The sequence below is a fragment of the Garra rufa genome, chromosome 23 (genome assembly GCF_049309525.1).
Source record: "Garra rufa chromosome 23, GarRuf1.0, whole genome shotgun sequence".
In the NCBI taxonomy this organism is placed as follows: domain Eukaryota; kingdom Metazoa; phylum Chordata; class Actinopteri; order Cypriniformes; family Cyprinidae; genus Garra; species Garra rufa.
In genome coordinates this window covers 11,077,546-11,083,723 of record NC_133383.1, presented here as the reverse complement: position 1 = coordinate 11,083,723, position 6,178 = coordinate 11,077,546, and the positions used below count along the sequence as shown (strand labels likewise).

At 37.7% G+C, this 6,178-nt stretch overlaps 1 long non-coding RNA gene across 5 annotated transcripts; it reads right to left on the bottom strand.

Moving 5' to 3' along the window:
* Positions 1-1,010: 1,010 nt before the first annotated feature.
* Positions 1,011-4,190, bottom strand: LOC141299723 (uncharacterized). Of its 5 annotated transcripts, none has more exons than XR_012341836.1 (9): positions 3,802-4,190; positions 3,306-3,399; positions 2,878-3,126; positions 2,603-2,668; positions 2,344-2,438; positions 2,147-2,262; positions 1,985-2,050; positions 1,722-1,907; positions 1,011-1,636 (listed from the first exon to the last, which is right to left on the bottom strand). It is a non-coding gene; the product is annotated as an uncharacterized lncRNA (long non-coding RNA). The 5 variants fall into 5 exon arrangements; XR_012341838.1 differs by having other exon boundaries at positions 2,878-2,991; XR_012341834.1 differs by having other exon boundaries at positions 2,603-3,126.
* Between the last annotated feature and the right edge of the window lie 1,988 nt (positions 4,191-6,178).

Below are 6,178 nucleotides of genomic sequence, written 5' to 3'. Positions count from 1 at the left end.
TTTGAATACACCTTCTGGTGGCACTTGGACACTGTTAGTCCACTCAAAGGAAGATGCATCTTGGTGGAAAGGCCGTACAGGGCAATGCTGCTCAAGGACCGAGGGAACCCCAGCCATTTCCTGAGGAACTGGCTTATCGACATTTCTAGGGCCTCGACTGTTGATGTTGGTACCTCGTAGACTAACAGGGGCCAGAGTATTCTTGGCAGGACTCCATGCTGGTAGATCCAGGCTTTGAATTTTCCGGGAAGGCCAGATCTGTCAATCGCTGTGAGCCAGGTGGTCAGGTCGCACTTAGTTTGTTTTATGGCAGCAGCTGAGTCCTTCAGGGAGCTATCAAAGATCTTAGGTTCTTGACTGGTTTTCATTCACAGATGGAATCATGGTCTCTCCCAGGGCAAAGCGGAAACGGTCGGACACTTTACCCTTCTTTAGGACCAGAGACCTGGGCTTGGCAGGCTTGAAGCTCATCCTTGCCCAGGAGATACAATTCATGCAATGCAAACAATCATAATGTAAAACACCTAATTTATTCTTTCTCTGGTGTGAAACATCAGTAACGTGCATGCACATCTTGCTTATAATACAGGATTAGATTCACATCTATGTATTGAGTATTGATCTTTCCCTGGTCCATCACCCTCAGTTGTGCATGAAGTGTCTGTAGCAATATGGTCCATGCAGTCTCTTCTAATTCATCTTTCAGCCTTGCCTTCAGGTAACTGAATGTCTTTAATATGACCAAATGTTCATGCCTTAATTAAAACACTCATGATGGTTAGGTGTATTGTTTACAAAATTAAATGGTGTTTTCACCAAACACCATCCCTAATACAGAATACTCACCATACTTTTTTATTCCAACATCATGTGCAATACTTTACTGGAGAATACATCATAAAGACAACTAAAGTGGATTATAAAGACAAATGATATTCAAGAGAAATAAAAATGGGTTATGTCATGGGTCAAACTTCTTGAGCATCATAGAATCACATTAAGTTTCCTGCTCATCATCTGAGCTCTCCTGGTTTTCTTCTTCTTACTTGTTTATCCATAAACTTCTTCCATGTCATAAACAATTTGCAGTTGTTATCCAGCACACTACAGTACAAGTGATGAACAAAAGAAATGACCAGTTCAAATCACTTTGTCACAATACCATAATCACATGTGTACAAGTGAAATTATTTGTGCAAACTGCAGCAGTACAGTATGGATGAAAAATATTACATACACAGTATATGTATATATATATATATATAAATAAAGGATTCAGTACATGCAGAGAACAATATATGGTGAAAAAGTATGCTATAGTGAGCACAAAATGAAAACAATGATACAAATAATGATAAGAATGGTATGAATTAGTGCAAACAGAATGTCAGGGTGCAGAATAACAGTGAGTCAGAGTCCAGACAGTGTAACTGTTAGAGTGCAGTACATGATGTGGTGTGTGGTGTTACTGGTACGAGTTCAGTTCAGTCTGTGGAAAGAATTTGTCTTGCAGTCTGCTGGTGGAGGTTCTGCAATAACTTCTGCCTGATGGTAACAATGAGAGCGATCCATGCAGTTGGCTGGAGTCTCTGATGGTCCTCTGTGCTTTCCTCACACACCACCTGATATAGATGTCCTGGATGGACAAAACATGTATAGAATGTCGTAAATCATTAAACAATATACAGAATTAGAATTTATAGTTTTTGCATTGGACTTACCATTGATTCTTGTTGGAGGTATGGGCCAAAAGAATCCCTCCACAACTCTTGTTGTTCAGTTGTAAAGTTTACTTTTTTGCGCCGCAACATCTGAGCGGTCACAGTAGAGCTGTCCACCAATGCAGTCTTCACAGCAGATACCTGATGGCCGTTGAATTAATCTCTTCATCAACTGGCTTCATCCTCCTTCAAACAAACAGACAAATAAATAAGTCAACAGAGAAATAGTGTTGGTGATTACAGGTGCTGGTGTCAGTACTCACCATATTCTGTCATTTCCCGCCCAAATTCCAGATATGATGCCACAGTTGATTTGCTAATTCTAGGAGCTCGAAAAAAAGATGTGTTTGTGAAAAACAATAATGTTATCTTTTGAGAGATCAACATCAAATGCATATAACTACATTGCTTGATTACATACATACCAGTGGAAATCTGCCTTTTCTATTTGGGCACAAGAAGACCATGTTCTTTCCTCATTCATCAGGACTGGTTTGACTGGCTTGCTGTGACTGATTTTCTATGCGTTTTTGGTCTCCAGCTGTAAAACAAGAAAATATTTATTGACCCCATGTTTAATTATTGTTGTTTAAACACAAAATAAGCAGTTATAATTATATACTTCAAGCTCAAGTTCCCTGCAGACTCCTGAGTTCATCTGTACACATAAGATTCAGAGTCTGAGAAAACACCATCATGCAAACTCTCAGTTTCTACCTTAAAACAGAGCACAAAATAATGTGTAAGTGAGGAAGTAAAGGAATAAGAGGAAGAAACATTTTGAAGAATTTTGTCTGCAAATTTAACAGAGTGAGAGGAAAGCAGCATTAGAATTTTTTTCTTTAATAGCAAGCTAATATGAATTCTTTAAATATGATTACCTGCTGACGATTTAGTTGAAGGCAGTTTAAAGGCCTCTTCACACCAAGGATGAGTCCACACCGCAGCTATTTGACACAGAGAAACAATATGGTTGGAATCTCTTCCAGAACAAATTTTTCCAGATGAAGAAAAATAAAAACATTGACAGCCAATCAAAATCCACCATACTGTGAATAGTCTGAGCATGTATATGAAGACAACATAACTGCAGCACATGCTTATAATAAGCAGAATGTTATTTTATTTCAGTATGAAAAATAAAAGGTTAAAATACTTATCATTGTAGTTCTTGCTCTAGATGTGAACAGCTTCAAGTGATCTGATTTGGCCAAATTAACTGAAGATCTGATTTGTCACGTGACAAGTCAGTCATGGGAGTGAGTGTTGACTGTAGAGGAGAAATTAAAAAATAAGTATACATGCAAAAACTGGAAGACGGCAATAAAAGTACTGTGAGCAGATGATAGAGAAAGAGTGGAAGCTTTTGGAAGGGCTGATATTGTGGAGAGCTGATGAAGAATGACTGCAAGACAGAAAGAAAGATGTGATCACATGATGAACAACAAACACATTGAAAACAATGGCAGACAACAGCATACTGTAAGTGCAGTATGTATAACCATAAACAGAATGTAATCGTCTGTTGGTGTAGATGCTAGATGCTACAGTTCAGTCAAGATGCTCAGACTGACATTGACATACCTTTTTGAAATGTTTGCCTTTGGTCTTTTCCATAAATGCACAATATGGCCCAATTCAGATCCCATGACTGGCGTCCTTTGGTCTTCCCTTTCAGCTGAAACAAAGAGAAATATATACATGTTGAGACAATGTGCTAAAAATAATCTGGAACCAAAATATTTAAGAGGAACGACTGTAAGGAAAGTTATTATCAACAGATTAAATAAGGATGTGTGCATTACATCAAATCAGTTATAGCTAAATGTCTTCAACGTTACTGAGAAAGATTGAATCATTGAATGATTTGTTCAGACTCCTTGATAACTTCTTCAAGATCAGCACTGGGAGCTTTGAGTTGAAGTTCCCTGTTAATTCTAGCAGCTTTCTGACAGAATTGGTCAAAATTATGAGATTATGAAAATGTCATAATGGACCACAGAAAAAGAGAGAGCAAAACTATGTGTAAATTAATTATTGATTACATTTCAGAAAAATAGGAACAAGTGATAGCATTTACAAGAGTTGTTTTCTTTAAAGAGCTGCTGGAGTAAATGATCTGATGTAACTGCAAGACAGAAAAATATTAAATTACAATATTTACAATAATTCACAATAATTATAAAATTCATTTATATAATTAAATAATAATAAAAAAAAGTATAAAAGGTGGCAAGCATTGTAATTACTGTGCTTTATAAATAGTATACCGTAAAATCACAGTTAATGGTAAAACTATGCTTACAGTGGTAAAACCATGGTAAACGTTGTGGTTGTTGTGCTTCAACTACAAATACCACAGTAAAACTATGGTTATTGAGGTAAAACTACGGTAAGTGTTGTGTTTATTGTGCTTTAAAAACAAATACCACAGTAAAACTATGGTTACTGAGGTAAAACCATGGTAAATGTTGTGGTTATTGTGCTTTAACTACAAATACCACAGTAAACTATGCTGACAGTTGTAAAACCATAGTAAATGTTGGCTTTAAAAACAAATACAACAGTAAAAATATGGTTACAGAGGTAAAACCATGGTAAATGTTGTGGTTGTTGTGCTTTTAAAACAAATACCACAGTAAAACTATGCTTACAGTGGTAAAAACATGGTAAATGTTGTGGTTGTTGTGCTTTTAAAACAAATACCACAGTAAAACTATGCTTACAGTGGTAAAAACATGGTAAATGTTGTGGTTGTTGTGCTTTAAGAACAAATACCACAGTAAAACTATGCTGACAGTTGTAAAACCATGGTAAATGTTGTGGTTGTTGTGCTTTTAAAACAAATACCACAGTAAAACTATGCTTACAGTGGTAAAACCATGGTAAATGTTGGCTTTAAAAACAAATACAACAGTAAAAATATGGTTACAGAGGTAAAACCATGGCAAATGTTGTGGTTGTTGTGCTTTAAGAAACAAATACCACAGTAAAACTATGCTTACAGTGGTAAAAACATGGTAAATGTTGTGGTTGTTGTGCTTTTAAAACAAATACCACAGTAAAACTATGCTGACAGTTGTAAAACCATGGTAAATGTTGGCTTTAAAAACAAATACAACAGTAAAAATATGGTTACTGAGGTAAAACCATGGTAAATGTTGTGGTTGTTGTGCTTTATGAACAAATACCACAGTAAAACTATGCTTACAGTGGTAAAAACATGGTAAATGTTGTGGTTGTTGTGCTTTAAAAACAAATACCACAGTAAAACTATGCTTACAGTGGTAAAACCATGGTAAATGTTGGGCTTTAACAACAAATACCACAGTAAAACTATGCTTACAGTGGTAAAACCATGGTAAATGTTGGGCTTTAACAACAAATACCACAGTAAAACTATGGTTAATGAGGTAAAACCATGGTAAACGATGTGACTTGTGCATTGGCTACACAAAATATGGTCAAGCAACAGTTACTATGGTAAAACTATGGTAAATGTGCGGACTTTTACATGATCGCGCTTATCACGTGACACTGGTTTGGTTGATCTGTAAAGCTGTCATTAGCCACGTGAATATAATTAAAACGGTTTTATTTATTTATCTATTTCAAAACAGCAACAATTAGAAGTTAGCTTAGGCTAATATTAGCAGCTGTGCTAACGCAGCAGCCGACTGTTCTAATTTAAAAGCACACGCTTCCATTTTAACACATGACCCCACGTACAGAGACGCAGAAGCAGCGAAACAATTAAAATAATGATCTCATTACAAAAGAAAAGATAATTTGTTGTCTTTCTTACCTGTTTGAAGGTGTATATGCATCTAGTGAACGGGGCAAACCGAGCCTCGCAGGTGACGTCACTGCCGTAGAAGATGCTGCGTGCTATTTGTACGCATCTGCTCTCCACAGAAGTTAATGGGAAGGATTGGCGTATCATATGCACGCGAAATTGGACTTTGGCGTATGTATTACACGCAACTGGAAAGTGTAAAGTCGTGTTATTTATACGCAAATTGATGAGAACGGGTTGGATGTGAGGTGGGCGGATCCATATGCCAGCTTTTATTAAACAGAGACGTGGTCATAACAGACAAAGATCGACACTGGCAAACAAGGTTGAACAGGACTAGACAAAAGAGTATTCCAGAGACAGGCGTGGGTCAAACAACAGCGAACGTAATCCAGAGGGCTATTCAAACAGGTTATCCACAAGACAGGCTGGAATCCAGCTGAGGCAAGTAGGGCTCGCTGCAGCCTGCGGTGGACATCCAACCCCGCCCACATCCACGGGTGATGTCAGAAGTCACACCCATCCCCGATACACCCCCGCCCACGTCCGAGCGTGACGTCGAAAGCCACGCCCACTGAAAAATACGTGATTCCCCAATCCCTTGTACCGGGGAAACCCGGAAGTATGTCGAAGCAATTTATGGCAGTTTCGGGGATCTGTA